The sequence below is a fragment of the Silene latifolia genome, chromosome 11, assembly GCF_048544455.1.
Source record: "Silene latifolia isolate original U9 population chromosome 11, ASM4854445v1, whole genome shotgun sequence".
Lineage (NCBI taxonomy): Eukaryota > Viridiplantae > Streptophyta > Magnoliopsida > Caryophyllales > Caryophyllaceae > Silene > Silene latifolia.
In genome coordinates this window covers 175446601-175466228 of record NC_133536.1, presented here as the reverse complement: position 1 = coordinate 175466228, position 19628 = coordinate 175446601, and positions in this window count along the sequence as shown.

Genomic DNA, 19628 nt, shown 5'->3' with positions numbered 1-19628 from the left:
CCTTAGTAGAGATAAGTGTAACTGTTGGAGTATAAATCCACTTGTGAGTCCCACATCGGTGAAAAAGAGAGAGATTGTCTATCTTATAAGACCTAGGGATGTTTCTCCCATTGCCAATTGGTTTTGGGAGATAAGAGCATTCTTGGGCTTGTGAGTTAGACTTCTCTCCTCCACCGCGGGTAAGGCCAGACCCATCTCGTGTTTATTAGTAACTTTAATAATAGAGATAAATGTAACTTTAATGAAGACAAGTGTAATTTTAAAGGAAAAAAGTGTAATTTTAACAGAAAAAAGTGTAATTTTAAAGGAAATTATTGTAATTTTAACTGCAAAAAGTGTAATTTTAACGGAAAAGTGTAATTTTAACCGGAAAAAAGTGTAATTTTAACAGAAAAAAAGTGTAATTTTAACGGAAAAAAGTGTACTTTTAACAGGAAAAAACTGTGATTTTAACCAAAAAAAGTGTAATTTTAACGGAAAAAAATGTAATTTTAACGGTAAAAAGTGTAATTTTAATCGAAAAAGTGTAATTTTAACCGAAAAAGTGTGATTTTAACGGAAAAAAGTGTAATTTTAACCGATAACGTAATTTTAATAGATCCTAAATCACACAATATATATATAACAAGACGGATATTAACAAAGTGATATCAACAAGAAAAAAGTAAAAAATGAGATTTCATAACTAATAGATTTAGTACTAAAATCAAACTATAATTTGTAAGAATGTCAATAACCGGAAAAAAAAGACCAAAACATCAAAATTGAAAAAAAAAAAAACGGAAATGAAAAAAAAAACGGGTCAATGAAAATTGATCTATTTTAGTAGTTCTAAGATTAAAATAAAAAAACTCACAAATTTGAAACAATATTATATAGCAAGACGATATAAGGAGAAAAAAAACAAAAAAAAAAATAAACAGAACACCCAAACATCAAGTTTTAAAAAAAAAAAAAAAAATTAAAAAAATGACGTCGGGGCGGCGGTGGTGGTGGTGGCGACGGTTGGCGACTGTGGTGGTTTCCGGTGGGTGGTGGTAGGTGGATGGTGAATGAGGAAAAGATGAGTAATGATTTATTTGGATTTTTTATTTGTTTGGTTTTTTGGGTTTTTTTTTCTTGGTGTTTTTGGAGAGAATATGGAGAAATGAGATATAGAGAGAGAATAAGGAGATGTGATAATGAGTTGATGAATGAAAGATGAAGAGGATTAATGTAGTTAATGAGAAAATTAGAAGAAGATGGCAAAATTAGAGTATTAACCTTCATTTTTTTGTTCTCATCTTAGCCCTCCATTTCCAAGATCCAATGTCCCATAATGGGACTTATGGACTCAAATGTAAGAGGATGACTCATTTGATCTTTTCACTATATATATATATATATATATATATAGTGAAAAGATCAAATGAGTCATCCTCTTACATTTGAGTCCATAAGTCCCATTATGGGACATTGGATCTTGGAAATGGAGGGCTAAGATGAGAACAAAAAAATGAAGGTTAATACTCTCATCTCCTTATTCTCTCTCTATATCTCACTTCTCCATATTCTCTCCAAAAAAACCAAGAAAAAAAAACCCAAAAAACCAAACAAATAAAAAACCCAAAAAATCCAAATAAATCATTTACTCATCTTTTCCTCATTCACCATCCACCTACCACCACCCACCGGACACCACCACCGCTGCCGCCGCCACCACCGCTGCCCGACGTCATTTTTTTTTTTTTTTTTTTTTAAACTTGATGTTTGGGTGTTCCTTTTACTTTTTTGGTTGTTTTTTTCTCCTTATATCGTCTTGCTATATTATACTCCCTCCGTACCAGACCAAAGGTAACACTTACTATAAACGGACGTACCACACCAAAGGTAACATTCCTTATTTGGCCCACAACATTACCAAGTTATCCTTATAACTATTTGATATTTACACAAAATGCCATTACATACCCCACCTACCAACCCACAATTAAACCCACAATTACATACCCCACCTATTTTTTCCCTTTTTACCCTTACTTTTTCCACCTTTTCTTAAATACTACATTTTTCCCTACGTTACCTTTGGTGTGGTACGGAGGGAGTATTGTTTTAAATTTGTGAGATTTTTTTATTTTAATCTTAGATCTACTAATAAAGAGCAATGACCCGTTTTTTTTTTTCAATTTTGATGTTTTGGTCTTTTTTTTTTTTTTTCCGGTTATTGACATTCTTACAAATTATAGTTTGATTTTAGTACTAAATCTATTAGTTATGAAATCTCATTTTTTACTTTTTTCTTGTTGATATCACTTTGTTAATATTCGTCTTGTTATATATATTTGCCAAATTTCGTATTTAAAATTTTCTTTTGGTATTGTGTGATTTAGGATCTATTAAAATTACTTTATCGGTTAAAAATTACACTTTTTTCGTTAAAATTAAACTTTTTTCCGTTAAAATTACACTTTTTTCCGTTAAAATTACACTTTTTTCCGTTAAAATTACACTTTTTTGGGTTAAAATCACAGTTTTTTCCTTGTTAAAAATACACTTTTTTCCGTTAAAATACACTTTTTTGTGTTCAAATTACACTTTTTTTCCGGTTAAAATTATAGTACTAAATCTATTAGTTATGAAATCTCATTTTTTACTTTTTTCTTGTTGATATCACTTTGTTAATATCCGTCTTGTTATATATATTTGCCAAATTTCGTATTTAAAATTTTCTTTTGGTATTGTGTGATTTAGGATCTATTAAAATTACTTTATCGGTTAAAATTACACTTTTTTCCGCTAAAATTACACTTTTTTCCGTTAAAATTACACTTTTTTTTTGGTTAAAATCACAGTTTTTTCCTTGTTAAAAGTACACTTTTTTCCGTTAAAATTACACTTTTTTCTGTTAAAATTACACTTTTTTCCTTTAAAATTACACTTGTGTTCATTAAAGTTACATTTATCTCTACTAAGGTTATCTTCTCAAGGACTAAAGTTACGCTTTTGGACTAAAGTTAGAACAATTTGGACTGAAGTTACAGAAATTTGGACTAAAATTACACAATTTGGACTAAAGATACACAAATTTGGACTATAGTTATACATTTGGATTAAAATTACACTTTTATGGACTAAAATTACACTTCCGTAGACTAAAATTACACTTTTGTAGACTAAATTTATACATTTGTGGATTAAAGTTACACATTTGTAGACTAAAATTATACTTTTTCGGACTAAAATTACACTTTTGTGGACTAAAATTACACTTCCGTGGACTAAAATTACACTTTTGTAGACTAAATTTATACATTTGTGGATTAAAGTTACACATTTGTAGACTAAAATTACACTTTTTCGGACTAAAATTACACTTTTGTGGACTAAAATTACACTCATAAAATGATAAAAGATACACACACTATCAATTTACTAAGTTACACTTTAGTGGACAATGATTGGAATTGCACAATCTAAATGACTCAAAATAAATGAATTGTATAACTTTAGTTCTAATTGTGCAATTTTACTCTAAATTTAGTCGTAAATAGTGTATTATTAGTTCAAAATTATTCGTAAATAGTGTATTTTCAGTCAAAAAATGTATTTTTAGTCCAAAATTGTATAATTTTAGTCCAAATTTAGTTGTAAATATTGTATTCAATTTAGTCGTAAACTCCATTAGTTCGTCCAAATAGTCCAAATAATCCAAATTAGTTAGTCCAAATTGTCCAAATTAGTTAGTCCAAATAGTCCAAATTAGTTAGTCCATATTGTCCAAATTGTCCAAATTAGTTAGTCCAAATTGTCCAAATAGTCCAAATTAGTCTGCCTAACTTTAGTCCAAGGGTGTAACTTTAGTCATTAATAGAGATAAGTGTAATTTTAACAGGAAAAAGTATAATTTTAACCGACAAAAGTGTAATTTTAAAGTAGAAAAGTGTAATTTTAAAGGAAAAAAATGTAATTCCAACAAGAAAAAGTGTAATTTTAACAGGAAAAAGTGTAATTGTAACAGAATTGAGTGTAATTTTAACATAAAAAGTTTAATTGTAACAAAAAAAGTGTAATTGTAAGAAGAAAAAGTGTAATTGTGACAGAAAAAGTGTAAGTGTAACAAGAAAAAGTGTAATTCCAACAAGAAAAAGTGTAATTTTAACAGGAAAAAGTGTAATTGTAACAGAATTGAGTGTAATTTTAACATAAAAAGTGTAATTGTAACAAAAAAAAGTGTAATTGTAAGAAGAAAAAGTGTAATTGTGACAAGAAAAAGTGTAATTCCAACAAGAAAAAGTGTAATTTTAACAGGAAAAAGTGTAATTGTAACAAGAAAAAGTGTAATTCCAACAAGAAAAAGTGTAATTGTAATAGAAAAAAGTGTAATTGTAATAGAAAAAAGTGTAATTTCAATATACTAACAAGACGGATATTAACAAGGCGTGATTTGTAAAATATAAAACAAGACAATATAATAATAAGACGAGATTTTAAATAACAAATCTGAAAAAATATAGTCCGTATAACCTAGCAAAAAAATCAACAATACTAGATCTAAATAATAAACTGAAAAACCGAAAAAAATACTGAAATTATTATAACATTACACGAGTAATAATTATCAACAATACTCAAAACAACCAAAACATTATAACAACCAAAACAGATCGATATTAGATCTAAAATAAAAACCAACAATATTAGATCTAAAAACCAACAATATTAGATCTAAAATAATATAAAACCGAAATAAAAAAAAATAAAAATATTAGATCTGAAATCTAAAATTGAAAAAAAAAAAACGAAATAAAAATACCAAGAAAAAAATACACCAAAAACCGAAATAAAAATACCAAGAGAAAATACCAAGAAAAAAAAATAAAAATATTAGATCTGAAATCTAAAATTGAAAAAAAAAAACGAAATAAAAATACCAAGAAAAAAATACACCAAAAAAACGAAATAAAAATACCAAGAAAAAAATACACCAAAAACCGAAATAAAAATACCAAGAGAAAAAAACAGAAATAAAAATACCAAGAAAAGAAAACCCAAAAAATTGAAATCTCACAGATCTGCATAATTTGAAACAAAAAAAAAATTGAGGGCGGTGAGTGAGGGGTGGGCAGCAGGTGAAGGCGGTGAGTGAGGGGTGGGGAAAAGCGACTGGCTTTAGTGGTTGTTGTGGTCGGTGAAGGTTGTGGCGGCAGGAGGTGTGAGAGGAGGGACGGAGGTGAGGGCGGTGAGCAGGCGGCAGGAGGTGTTTGTGGTTGTTGTCGGTGAAGGTTGTGGTGGCAGGAGGTGTGAGAGGAGGGACGTAGGGAGGAAGGACGAAGGGAGGGCGTGGGTTTACAGGAGGAGGTGCGGTGGGATGGGCGGTGGTGTATGTGCGGTGGAAGGAGTGGACTTTGGTTTTAGTTTTGGTTTTTTTTTGGGTTTTTTTTGGTTTTTTTTTGGGTGATGAGAGGAAGAGAGAATGAGAGATGTGGTTTTTTGTTTTGGAATTTGTGGACAGCGGGCCGCCCACGGGGGCGCTTGGTGAAGGTCGGAAAAACAAGCGTTTGCATTTTGTATCGAGTCGCCACCAATTTTTATGGGAAATTGGAACCGTTCGAATACCTCGCGTCATGTCAAGACACAAGTAGTGACATGAACACTAAGCAATCGTTACCCTTAGCATTCTATGTCTAGAATGACTCTCGTGGATGCCAATGAACACGGGTGCTCACGGAGATCTGGAGTAAGGGGTGAGGGTACGTATTAGGAAGCTCTTTTGATCGAACACCTAATCCCGCCCGCCTCGATAGCGGCCTCTACTAATGATTAGGGAAGTTATTCGTACTTGATATATCGCCGGCTATATGCATGCAATGCAACATCCAAGTTTTAATCCTAGCATGTGAGAATTAATACTAAGTCGGTTGACACGTAATTAGCATACAATTGGGTCGAAGTTGGAATTTAATGTTGATTTACATGTGAAAGCATACAAATGATAAAAGAAATACAATAACTATGAATTACAATAACGAAAATTACATTAATTACAACGGAATAGGCGATTTATGTCGAAAATACCTTTAAAACGGATAATTTGAGAAAACGAATAAAAGAACAAAAGAAAGAATTACGAACAGGAATTAGCGTGATATTACGGATAATAGTCAGTTAATACATGGACTAATTAAACTAGGTCAAGGCAGAAACGGAGTTGGGGACGAAATCATCTGGAACAGCAGCAAAGAGAGCGCGCCCTCGGAAGAGGCGCGGCGATTCTTTCGCGTCATTCCAAGGGTGAGTTCCAGTTTGTGGCGGAAGCGCAAATCGTTAATGTTAATTGTTAATTTTAAGGATCGATTAAATTATTTACTCGGATGAAAGTGATTAGCATGTTATTTAACATATGAATGGGTCGTAAAAACAGTAAAACATGGATGAGACGGATGCAAACGAATTAATTACATGAAATTATGATGAAAATATTAATGAGTCCTCTATTGAAATCAATTAACTAGTCTAAACATGATGATATATGACGAATATGCGATGAACATGCGAGTAAACAGATGAAAGCTATATCAAAGACGAATTCCAGAAACCCAATATGAACAAATTGAATCTCTACAACCCGGAATTGAATTTAATGACGAAAACCCGCAAATATTGGATTATTTGGGATTTAAGTCGGATTTGATGAATTAAACATGTGAATGAATGATTATATTATTATGACATCAAGACGAAGAATTAATCAAGCGAACAAATAACAAATAAAAAGAAACGAATTACAGAGGACGAGGAAGAAGAAAAGAAGCAGGAACTGCGGCAGCCTCACGAAGAGGCGCAGCAGGAACTGCGCTCCTTCGAAGAGGCGCAGCAGTTTCTGCGTCTTTTCTCGACGTTTGTCTACTGGAAATCCGCAAAAGCAGAGTTTTAAAGCACGGTTTTAGAAATCGGTTTTAACGGTGTTTTCGACATAAATCTTACAATGGTGATACGATGAATAAAATACGATAAATAAAAGGATTATACACCCTCAGACTTACATGTTGACGGAACGAGATGAACTAAGATATCGACTAGTGAATGCTCGACGCGAATGCAAAGAGAGTGCCCTCGTAAGAGGAAAACGATTGATTAATTAAGTTGATTATTGGTGTAGTTGGTCAAATTGGTCGGTCATGCAACGGAGAGGCTGGTACCCGGAAAGATCCGAGCTTACGTGGTCGGAAGTCCAAGCACGTAGGCGCCAATTAGTAAGAACGAAGTCTAGAATGCAAAGGGAGAAGAGAAGGGCGGACACTCGCGTGAGAAATATGAGGAGCGAAGGCTCCTATTTATACTAATCACGTGAAGGAATAGGGTTTCGGAGACTCTTTGGAAGTGAATCTCGGAAAGATATAAAAAAGATACGTGGAACATGCAAAGAAGGGCCTGGGAAGAGGCGCAGCAGCCACTGCGTCCCTTGGAAGAGGCGCGGCACTGCTGCGTCTATTCCCAGGAGGTTTCCTCTTTGAAGAAAGATTTCGCGTTTGAGTTATGGTAGGACGAAAATAATTCGATTATCTTATGAATATTACGGGATATTATTTGCCAAAAGATAGAATTTGTGAAATATGGAATAGAAATATCAGGAACATTCGAATATTCCGACTCGGGATTTAACGATTATCGAGAAAATGGAGACGGTTTTTGACCCGGACTCCGAATGTACTCTAACTACTGCCAAAATGACCGTATCAGGACGTAGATGACAACTAAGAGGTCGACATTAATATTTGAGCAATCACTTGACGATAATCTTACGAACTGTCACAAATCGTTCCGCTAATCAAACATGCGGCCCAATCATCACCGGGTGGTTTGCGGGAGGTGTAGAAATGAGGTATCTACAGAGCCCCCACTTTGACTGAGGCTTGGACAAGGCGAAAGTCAAAGTATAGCCATCAGGTCAATCGAAGATTACAACCTGACGACTATGGCGACGCGAGGCGGCTCAAGGGGTCTGAACTAAGGACCTGTCGTCGGGAACATTTTAGAGTCTGTCGACTATCGGGGAGGGTCGTTTAAAGTCCATTAGACTACGTAAGGAAGCTCGCCAGCCACAAGAAGAGACCATACCTGAGATACCCCCGGGCGAAACGGAACTAAAGACGCTTCGGCAAAACTCTTTGGTCTGAAGATAACTTGGTGTCTAAAGGTATTAGGGGTCACAGGGAACTTGGGAGAAACTCTGCGGGGAAACAAGAAATACTGAAGGCAGCAGGACGTCAGTAGAAACTGCTGGGGAATCCGCTTGCGTTAGTCTCAAGCGAACTCTGGCAAAACTTGAGGTTGAATCTGCTTGCGTCGGTCTCAAACAAACTCTTGCTGGGGGGAATATTTTGACGACTAGGAACATCTAGATCGTCGCGGGAGAAATCTTGAGTGAGCAGTAATGCAAAATACTACTGCGCTGGATATAATGATCTTGAGCAATACGCAAAAATCTGCTGCTACATTTGGATAAAATGAATCGGACAATACCGCAAAATCTTTGTCGTATTTGGATAAAACGCGGGCCGGAACGAAAGGAAATCATCGAAACGGACCAAAAGAATATAATAGCGTTGAAGAAGAGGCGCACCAAAGATGGGCCCACAAATAACGAACTCATAACGAATTTTTGAAAATCCGCATGGAGGGAACACAAGGAAGAGGCGCAGCAAGAGCTGCGTCTCTTGGAAGAGGCGCAGCAAGAGCTGCGTCTCTTGGAAGAGGCGCAGCGCCTGCTGCGTCTTTTCCCCAATTTGGCTATTTCTGCGTAAAAACGCGAACTCAGAAGGATTGTATTTCATTATTTCGAAACACAATTCACCCATTTCTCTCTCAAATCTTCACCATTTCCGTCGAGGTTTGATCCAAAAGCTTGCATTAAACATGACTAATCGAGGTATGTGTTCCAATCTTGCATTAATCATCTATATTTGTTGAATTTTGAGCCGCGAAAACTAGGGTTTTCGACCCTTTTGATCGAAAATTTGGGGCTTTTCCCCCAAATGAATTTGCTATGCCAAATTGATGTTAGAAATGGATAGTAGGCAATGTTAGGAACATAACCATGTATTTGCTTCGAATTTTCATCGAGTTTTGAGCCCTTGAATGAATTTTGAGACGGTTTTTTACAGCTGAACCGTAAATTGCTTCGAAAATAGCCTTAGGATTGCCCATTGGCGATGAAATTTGATATTTGGGATCCTTGGATGATGGGTAAACTTTCTACCATCTCGAAATTTTGGTTCGTGACAACTTTTTCAGGACACCTTTCTAGGGCATAATCGCCGTTATAGCGAAATGCTGCCGAATTTTCGACTTGAACCCGGAACTAGGCTTTGACTTGGACTTGACTTGACCCAATTTATTACATGAGTGATTGGGTTGGCGGGAATATGGCCAAAGATGGCAAGGAAAGGGCGGTTTTCAGGGCTCTGGAGGCTCGAAAACTCCTTAACAAAGGCTTGTCGTCATGTGACGCGGCCTGAATTTACTTTAACGTTGCAGGTGATGAGGCTTCTACTTCCGGGAGGACTTCCATGGAGATAGACGCGCGATCTTGTTGAGGAGGCTTTAGAGCGAGGCCTTCACCGCGGCGGTGATGGCCCCGGAGACGAGGCTCACGAGGAGGAGGCCGTCGAGAAGGAGGAGAGGCCCCGAGAGGGCCAACGTTGGGCGAGGAGGTCTTGGTGAGAGGAGCTCTGCGTGGCTGAGACTTGGGAGAGTAGGCACCTTGTGTGGGCTGCAGAGGGTCACCTGTCCTACAGGACGGTGAAGAGCTTGGTAAATAAGAATTCACTACTCATTACCTATTCTCTTTCGTTCTTTTTGTCCAAACTTCTTGCAAATTTCATTCAAAACTAAAGATAGCTTTGTTTCAAATCATTATAGGAGGCTGGGAACATCAGGTCGTTCTCGGGTTACACGACGGCGATGAAGCACTACGAGCGGCTGTCGGCGGAGGAGAGGGCCATGATCGAGCGTGGAGCGTTCGGTCCTCTAGTTCAGGTCTGGAGGGATATCGTGAAGAGGAAGTTGCGGGCTAACCTTAGCCTGGTCCGCGCTTTCTTGGATCGATTCTGGGATACGACTTCCACGTTTCACCTGCCTTTCGGTGAGGTGGGAGTTACTCTGGAGGATTACGGTATGATTTCCGGTGCCGTGTGGGACCGAGGAGATGGTGTGGCGGAGAGCGCCATGAGGGCGGACTCGGCCGAGGCGAGGAGATTGATCGGTTGGAACTTATCGCCGAAGGTGTTGCGATCCGGGTTTGGTACCCAGTACCTACGTTCGAGACTACTTTGCGGGGAAGACCCCGGCGCTGGTGACGATCGATGGGAGGGAGACAACTCCTCCTCCTTGTACAGCTGAGCAGAGGGCTCGTTTGTGGCTTTGGTGGTTCCTGTCTTCGATTTACCTCGGAGACAAGGGCGAGAGGCTATCGACGAAGCTCCTTCCCTTTCTTTCTGACCTGAGTTCCCTAGGACGCTGGGACTGGGTCACTGCTGGTTTTGCGGTCCTCATCCGCTTCATGAGGGCCATGGTTCGTCCGGAGTTGATGGAGAAGGGGACTTCTCCTGGCGCTGTCGGACCTGGACTACTGTTGGAGGTATGAACCTTCCTTTAGACCAAAGTAAACTCCTTTCTTTATTGAATCACGAAAGATCGCCATTGATTATTCTGTTTTACAGGCGTGGGTGTACTCTTACTTCCCGAGTCTCGCGCCCAAGAGGACGGAGCCGCTGGAGAAGGCTTATCCCGTGGTGAGGGATTGGGTCATGTGACGGACGAAGAGCGAGCGCTCTTCGCACAATGTCTACCGGCGGGATGTGAACGCCCTTCAGCTGAGCATCGTGAGTATCCCACTCGTATTCATTTATATTTCTTATCCTTTGCCTTCACTTGATCATAGGAATGATCTTTGCCTTATCTTGTCGCAGTGGGTGCCCAGACCTTGGGCGGAGTACGCTGGAGCGCCTCCTTTTGTCGCTGAGGTCCTTCGACCTAGGAGCCCGAGTCGGCTGCTGTTGTGGACGTCGATGGGTCCTGTGTGGTATCTGGGCGAGCGTTTGGCTCGTCAGTGCTCTCGGGACGCGTTGACGGTTCCCGTCGATCCTCCCAGGACGATGTTTAAGGAGCCTTCTGAGGCTGAGAGGGAGGCAGACTTGGCTGGTGCCAGTGGCGACGACCTTCTTCTGCCTGGCGAGGACTACTCGGCGTTCCTTTACGGGAGGTTGGCGTACTGGCCGGTAGTGGTGAGTATCTTTTACTTTTTCTTGATTTTGATTTTGAGGATTGCGACGAAAGATCATCGATTAACGAGAGCTATTTGTCTTTGCAGGAGGTTGAGGCGGCGGGCATCGAGCCCCCAGAGTACCCCGAGACCCTTGAGTACACTGACGCGACTGGGAGGACGACGATCTCCGAGTTGCGTGACTTTGACGTAGCCGTGATGAGATCTTGGCTTAGATGATGGCGCAAGATCGATTCGGAGGGTAAGCCTCCGACTTGTATGACTTTCGTGTAAGAACACATTTGGTTGAACTTGTTCAATTTACTGAGACTTTCTTTTGAAATGCAGGTCGCGCCATCTCGGTTCGTGGCACTATGGAGGGTGGCCAACCGGCTACGGGCTACCGCCATCGAGGCACTCGTCGGTGGTCGAGGTCGTCAGGTATGAACCTCATTTGATTTCTTTTGATTTTTGATTTTTAGTTTTGTTTGATTTGATTGGCATGAGCCAATTTATTGCTGTTTATAGGCTGGTCGTGAGCTGGAGCGAGAGTTGACCCAGTCTCGGGAGGAGACAGCTCGCTTGTTGAGGGAGCTCGAGTTTCGGGATGCCGAGATTGTTGCTCTTGCGGCGAGGGTTGCTGAGTTGGAGGGTGCCCAGATAGTTCCGTGTAGTTTTGTACATTTGGACATCGATTTTGAACATTTTTGGACTTTGTTTGGGCGCAATCCCCGGTTTGCTTGGACTTTTGGACTTTGTTCGGGCGCAAGCCCCGATTTGCTTGTACATTTGTATATACGATGGCACGAGTGCCTTTCTTTCTTGGGTCGTGTTGCTTGTACCTGCAGGTTAGTTTTTGAACAGGTTTGGTAGATAACGGTTTACGCCGTCATGCTGCCGAAATTTACATAGAAATCACGCAAAACATACATTTTATACATATGGCCTTTGACCAGCGCAAAATGAGACTCGAAAGAGCACGAAAAATGCAAAAATGCAAAAAATTTTGTCGGAAATGACCGGACGGTAGGGAGGGTTACCCCCTAAAAAAAGAAAAAAGAGAAATCTGTAAGTGTAGAAATGAAATGTTGAAATGAAAACAAAAGAAAATTATTTCCAAAATGAAATTTACTTCCTAAAAAAAAGAAATTCATTTCCTAAAAAAAAAATTTAAGTGTCATGAAATGGCGAAGGTGCCGATGTCGCCTCGAAATGCGTGCCCGCGAAAATAGGAAACTTGAAACATGGTAAACTGCTCGTATTTACCAAAATAAAATCCCGTAGGAATAGGAAATTATTCGTTATAGAATTAGGAAAGATCCAAACGCGGAAATCACAGAAGTGAGACTGGGGAAGAGGCGCAGCATGAGTGCGTCCCTTTGAAGAGGCGCGGCCAGTCTGCCTGTTCCCAAGCTTGTCCGTTCGGCGGATTTTTGGAAACAAACAATTAGTATAAATAGAAGCGTCGACGGGCGTTAATTCACACAATTCTTCCGTCTCTTCCTCGTCCATTCTCATAAAATTCTCAAAATAAATCTTCAAGAGAGAATTGTCATCATGAATACTTTGGAGATCCGCTTGAAGGAATGGACCAACGAGTTTTCGAATGTGGAGAAGCACGACATGGGTGCTTATAACCTTGGGTCTTTGTTGAGTTTGAAACTCATTAAGATTGTAAAACCGTTCTTGGATGCTTGCCTTGACTATTGGGACCCGAATTATCATGTTTTCGCGTTCCCGGGAGGTGACATTTGCCCATTTCCTGAAGAAATAGCTGCTATTGGTGGATGGGATCCTGAACATTTACATGCCATTCCTTCCACTTCACAAGGGTATAAGAGCAAATTCAGGGACTTGCTTGGACTGACCAGACTTGAGGTGGATCGTCTAGTTACCCCGAAAGGCGTGAGAATGTTGGATTTTATTGATCGATTCATCAATGGGGTGACCCTCTTGTCTCTCATGTTGCTAGGAGGAGAGCATTTGGCTTTTGTTTGTTGCATATGCATGTCTTCCAAGGGCTTGTTGATGAAGACCTGAGAGGTGACCCTCGTCTTTTGTGCCTTATCGAGCAAATGGAGCTGCGCAGGAGCCCAACTTGCTTATGCTTAGGAGAGATTATTTTGGGTTTGGATAATAGGAAATCCAACCGTGATCTGCCATTTTTGGGGAGTCCCGTCATCTTACAGGTAAAGACACCTTTCTTTCCCCTTTTTTTTTTTTCGTTTTTTTTTTTTTTTTTTCGTTTTTTTTTTTTTTTGTTTTTTTTTTTTTTTTTTTTTTTTTTTTTTTTTTTTTTTTTTTGGTGTCTAATACTTGCTTTTGGTAGGTTTGGCTTATGGAACGGCTCCACCGCTCGAGCCCCCGGTTCATGCACTTTCCTATCATTCCCGTATGATTGCGATGAGGACGCGGTTGTACATGGTGGACTTCACCCGGGTCTGTGACTATTGGAAGAACAAACTGAAGAATGATGATGGGCCGTTGATTAGGTGGGTTGTACCGTGGTGGCACCTCAAGTCCGTCACTGGTAGGGATGGCAGTGGGTCGGGGACCCGACCCAGACCCTGAGGGTCGGACTCTAATGGGTCGGGTATGGGTCTTATTTTTTCAGACCTAATGGGTATGGGTCGGGTATGGGTCTTAAGAAAATATTTCGGGTCCGGGTCCGGGTCTAAGTTATGAGACCCATACCCGACCCTTAGACCCTTTATTAAAGAAAAAAAATCAAAATTACAACTTTTCTGAATTCATACGGGCAGACTGTAGAAACCCAACTAAAGTATCTTTCTCTTCCCTCATCCCATAAAGTGATAAAACCCAACCACTGACATTACCACCACTCCACCACTGACACAAGAAAACCAGCACCACAGCACTTATACGCGACTGACAACCACCTCTCTAATAGCCGGCGACCGACAACCACCATTAACGGCAGATTAATAAACTCATAATGTTAAAGTAGTATGATTTTTTTTTTAATATTATAGACCCTATAGCTGTTAATCTTGTTACTAAAGTGGCTGAAACTCAGACCCGCGAGTAGACCCAGACCCTACCCTTACCCATAGGGTCCGGGTATGGGTCCTCAAATTTTAGACCCTTGCGGGTCTGGGTCGGGTACGGGTCCAAAGGTAAAATCTCGGGTCGGGTCTGGGTCTAGGCGGACCCTACCCAGACCCTACCCATTGCCATCCCTAGTCACTGGAGTGTCTTCTTTGGATCCCACTAGGTCCGTGCGCATTCCGGGATTGGAGTTCATGGTATGCATCTTTCCGGAAGATTGATGAGGCAAGTTGGGTTGAAGCAGACGATCCCGAGGCTTGACACCGTCCCGCAGACTTCTATGGCGCTTACTACAGAGAGCCGAAGAGAGTGGGCTATCAAATGGGCCCAAAGGAACATGTGGTTCTTGAGTTTCTCCGCCAATGCTTTGTGGGTGTCGGATTCCTATCTGAGGTGGAGAAAGGCTGCGACTTCGGAAGAGCGCGAGAGACTAAGGAAACGCGAACCTGTTGACTACAAGGTGCGCGAGGGCGAGAAAGAGAAGGAGAAGCATCTGACAGAAGGAGAAGAAGAAGCCGGTTTTCAGGTCATTCACCCTTCAAAGAAATCAAAGACTACTCCTGTTGCGGAAATGGTGGTTAGCAAGAATGGCGAGTCGGGCCTCGAGAAAGACCGTTGGTGATTAGGTCTGAAGTGGTGCAAGAGCGCCCGGCTCGAGGTCGTGACAAGAAGTATGACAAGAGTGACAAGGGCAAGGGGAAGATGGAGGAATAGCCCGAGTCCTTATTTATTATTTGATTATTATTATTGTTGTTGTTGTAATAAAAAGGAGGGATTTTTAGAATCCTAGCCTATTCTATTTTTATTATGCAACGTACTATTATTATTAGAAAGCGAATGGAATAAAAAAAGGTTGAATGGTTATGAAACCGCTGTGATTTTCTTTTATTATTCTTGTCGAATTTCAAATGCAACGCAAATGTCCTTCTATTTACATTTTAGGTATAATGGGTTGAATCCTGTGAAGGATTGCCTACGTATTCACTTAAAAAGCGAAATCAAACCCTTGCGCGTAGTTCGAGTAAATGTAAAAGAATAATTGTCCGAAGCAAGAGCTTGTAATGAACATAGAAACTAAGCATGAGCTTTTGCTTGTTCTCAAGGTGCGAATTTAGTTTATTTGATGATATGAGGATGACAAATTTGTCAAAATGCAAGAGCATGGTGACACTTAGCTTATTTCAGCTGGGCCAGGGGCCGTTTATTTAGTGCCACAAGAGCGACACATGGGTTTACGCGAGGCGCGTGTGTGGTCCTATTCTAGGCATAGTATCGTTTCAGTTGGTCAAGGTTTGTGGGGTTTGAAAATTCATTCCCATCTAGGTCTGTGATTCTAACCGCACCCCCTGGGAGTATGGATTTGACTAGATATGGTCCGGCCCAATTAGGTTTGAATTTTCCCCTTGGGTCGACAGGTAAAAGAGCTCTAACCGATTTGAGTACTAGGTCTCCTTCTTTGATGTTTCTTGGCCTAACCCTTTTGTTGAAAGCTCGTTTGATACGTGCTTGATAGGTTTGGACATTATGTAAGGCGCGTAGCCCACGTTCATCCAGGAGGATGAGTTCTTCGTGTCTATCCTTCTTCCAATCGGCTTCAGGGATTTGGCTTTCTAGTAGAATACGCAAGGATGGTATATCTAGCTCGAGTGGTTGTACGGCCTCTATGCCGTAGGTCAAATAGAAAGGAGTAGCCCCAGTGGGCGTCCTAACTGATGTACGGTATCCCCATAGGGCAAAAGGTATCTTGCTTGGCCAATCTCTGTAGTTGTCAGTCATTTTCTTGAGAATTGTGACAACATTCTTGTTTGCCGCCTCTACCGCGCCGTTAGTCTGTGGTCTATAGGGCGAAGAGTGGTGATGCTTAATCTTATATTTGGCTAGCAATTGCTCGGTTTCAGCTTGCAAGTGTGACCCATTATCGCTAATGATCTTATGTGGGCAACCATATCGACAGATGATGTTGTTTTGTATGAATTTTGCCACATTTTTAGCCGTAAGACCAGTGTAGGAAGCTGCTTCTACCCATTTGGTGAAATAGTCAATCGCCACTAGAATGAAACAGTGACCTCCTGTTTCGGCTGGGGTTATTTTTCCGATTATGTCAATTCCCCATGCGGAAAATGGCCAAGGAGATGTCATCGTGTATAGCAACGAAGGAGGGACATGTTGTACATTCCCGAAGATTTGGCAATTGTGGCAATGTCTCACGTATTTGATGCAATCGGATTCCATTGTGGTCCAATAATACCCTAAACGTGTGATTTTCTTTGCCATCATAGGCCCACTCATGTGGGGACCGTATTCTCCGTCGTTGACTTCTTCCATCACCTTTCGTGCCTGTGAATGATCGAGGCAACGTAGGACTACACCAAGAGGTGTTCTTTTGTATAACTCTCCTTGCATCAGGATGTATTGGGAAGCTAATAGGCGTATAGCACGCTGTCCCCTTTTGTCCATATCCGGTGGATAGGTACCATTAAGCTTGAAATTCAGGATTGCTTGGAACCAGGGTTCCTGTGCGATTTCCTCTTCATTGGTGATTTGATGGACATAAGCCGGCTCTGACCGTCGTTCGATACACAAAGGCATTTCCATCATGTGATCTGGCATATTTATCAAAGATGCCAGTTTCGCAAGAGCGTCTGCAAATTGATTTTCCTCTCGAGGTAGGTGTAAGTAGGTTACGTGATCAAAGAATTGAGCGACTTGGTCTATCCTAGCCTGATAGGGTGCGAGGCTTTCACTTTGGATTTTCCAGGATCCTGTAACTTGGTTGATGATCAGCGATGAGTCCCCATGTACTCGGAGGTTTTTGATGCCTAAAGCTACTTATCGCCGCTTGCGGTCCGATGAGACAGGCTTCATACTGTAGCGTTGTTTGTCACCTCGAAGTCGAGTTTGACAGCAATTGGTGTATGCTCACCTTCAGGAGAAATGAGCAACACTCCTATTCCGAATCCTCGTAAATTTGATGCTCCATCAAAGTATAGATCCCAGGAGTCTACATCTGTTTGAAGTATATCCTCGTCGGGAAATGACCAAGTATCTATGGTTTGTGCGTCGTTGATAGGATTTTCTGCGAAGAATTCGGCGACGGCGCGACCTTTTATAACTTTTAGTGGCACATATTTGAGGTCGAATTCTGAGAGCATCAGAGTCCACCTTGCAAGACGTCCGTTGAGGACGGGTTTCTCGAAGAGGTATTTGACTGGATCCATTTTGGAATATATTTTGACGGAGTAGCTAAGCATGTAGTGACGTAGCTTCTTCGTTGCCCACACAAGAGCGAGGCATGTCTTTTCGAGTTGCGAGTATTGGCACTCATATTCCAAGGACTTCTTACTTAGATAGTAAATAGCTCTTTCTTCACTTCCTACGATTTGAGCAAAGATAGCACCCATGGCGATTTCGATTCTTGTGAGATATAAACCAAGAGGTTGATCTTGTTGTGGCGGCATGAGCACTGGTGGTTTAGCCAATATCTCTTTGATTCGGTCGAACGCCTTTTGACAATCATCATCCCACATGGTGTGGTCTGTTTTCTTGAAGATAGGCTCGCAAATCATTGTAAGTTTCGATATGAATCGACTTATGTATTGTACTTTTCCCAGGAATCCTCTGACTTCTTTTTCTGTTTGAGGTTGTGGCATCTCGATCAGAGCTTTGATTTTTGAAGGATCTATTTCTATACCTCTTTGACTAACGACGTATCCTAGGAGTTTGCCAGATGTTACCCCAAATGTGCATTTCTGGGGGTTAAGTCTCATGTTGTACTTTCGTAGCCTTGCGAAGAATTTGCGAAGGTTCGTAATATGTCCCTCTCTTTCCTTGGATTTGACGATCATGTCATCTACATATACCTCAACTTCTTTGTGCATCATGTCATGTAGGAGTGTAGTTGCGGTGCGTTGGTATGTAGCTCCGGCGTTGATCAATCCGAATGACATTACTGTATAGCAATATGTTCCCCATTGGGTGACGAATGCGGTCTTGTGCATATCTTCCATGGCCATCTTGATTTGGTTATAACCCGCATATCCATCCATGAAGGATAGTAATGCGTGGTCTGCAGTGTTGTCTACCAATATGTCAATGTGGGGTAGAGGAAAGTCATCTTTTGGACTCGCTTTGTTTAAATCCCTAAAGTCAACACAAACACGGATTCTCCCATCCTTTTTGGGTACGGGTACTATGTTAGCTACCCAGTCAGAATACTCGGAAACTTTGATAACCCGGCTTTGAATTGTTTATCAACTTCTTCCTTAATCTTTAGAGCCCATTCTGTTCTCATTCGTCAAGCTTCGTTTCACGGGTTTGAAACCGGCTTAATCGGAATCCTATGTTCGGCGATATCCCTGTCGATCCCTGGCATGTCTTTGTAGGACCAAGCGAAAACGTCTTTGAATTCATTTAGGAGGTCTATGAAATCGGCCCTTTCGGTAGAGCTCAAGGTAGTCCCTATCCTAAGTTCTTTGGGTTCTAGTTCGGTTCCTACGTTGATGGGTTCGGTATCTTCTATTACTGGTCCCCCTTCCCCTTCTTGTAATATTTCTTTGGCTACGTAGGGAGGTATTTCGGTCAAGTCTGGGTCTTGGTCATCCTCAGTGTCATCATAAACAGAATTGCACTCGAAAGAACACAGAGAGTAAGCAGAACCTGATTTATTCATATTAAGATTTGAGTAAAGTTGAAACAAAGAAGCCAACCGATCCATGGTCGGTGGTGGCAAAGGAACGATGAGTTGGGGCATTTCCCGAACTACCGTGACTACTCGAGGCTAAGCTAAGAGAAACGAAGGGAGTGGGGATGACAACAGGAGTAGACTCTCTAATGACTTCTCTAGACTCTGACTCTGACTCCGACTCCGATTCAAACTCATCGTCTTCTGGTTCTCCTTTGAACATCTCTCCTTCTCCAGTAGTGAGCTTGAAGAGTCTTCCTTGGTTGCTGGTCCATTTGATAGATTTTCTCCATCCTTTCTGCTGCTTTGTGTCGATTTCTGTGATCAACGCGGCGGGGTTGAAGCAATCGTCCTGAAGTATCATAGTAATGATCTCATCCTGCGCGGCCCTAATGAATCGATCTTCTCCAAACAATAGGCTCACAGCTTGTTCGTCGAAGCAAGGTGCTTGATGGGTTTTGACGGTAGGAACCGTTTCGGGAGGAATGAAGTAGCAATCGTGAAAGATCTCGATTCCGGCTAACTTCCTCTCAAGATAATGCCAAGGCTCGGTAAATCCGTGGAAGAGTTCTGAACTTCCTTCTTGAACGAAGTACCCATTTAGAGTGGGGAGATATGGTCTCATTTGGACTCCCA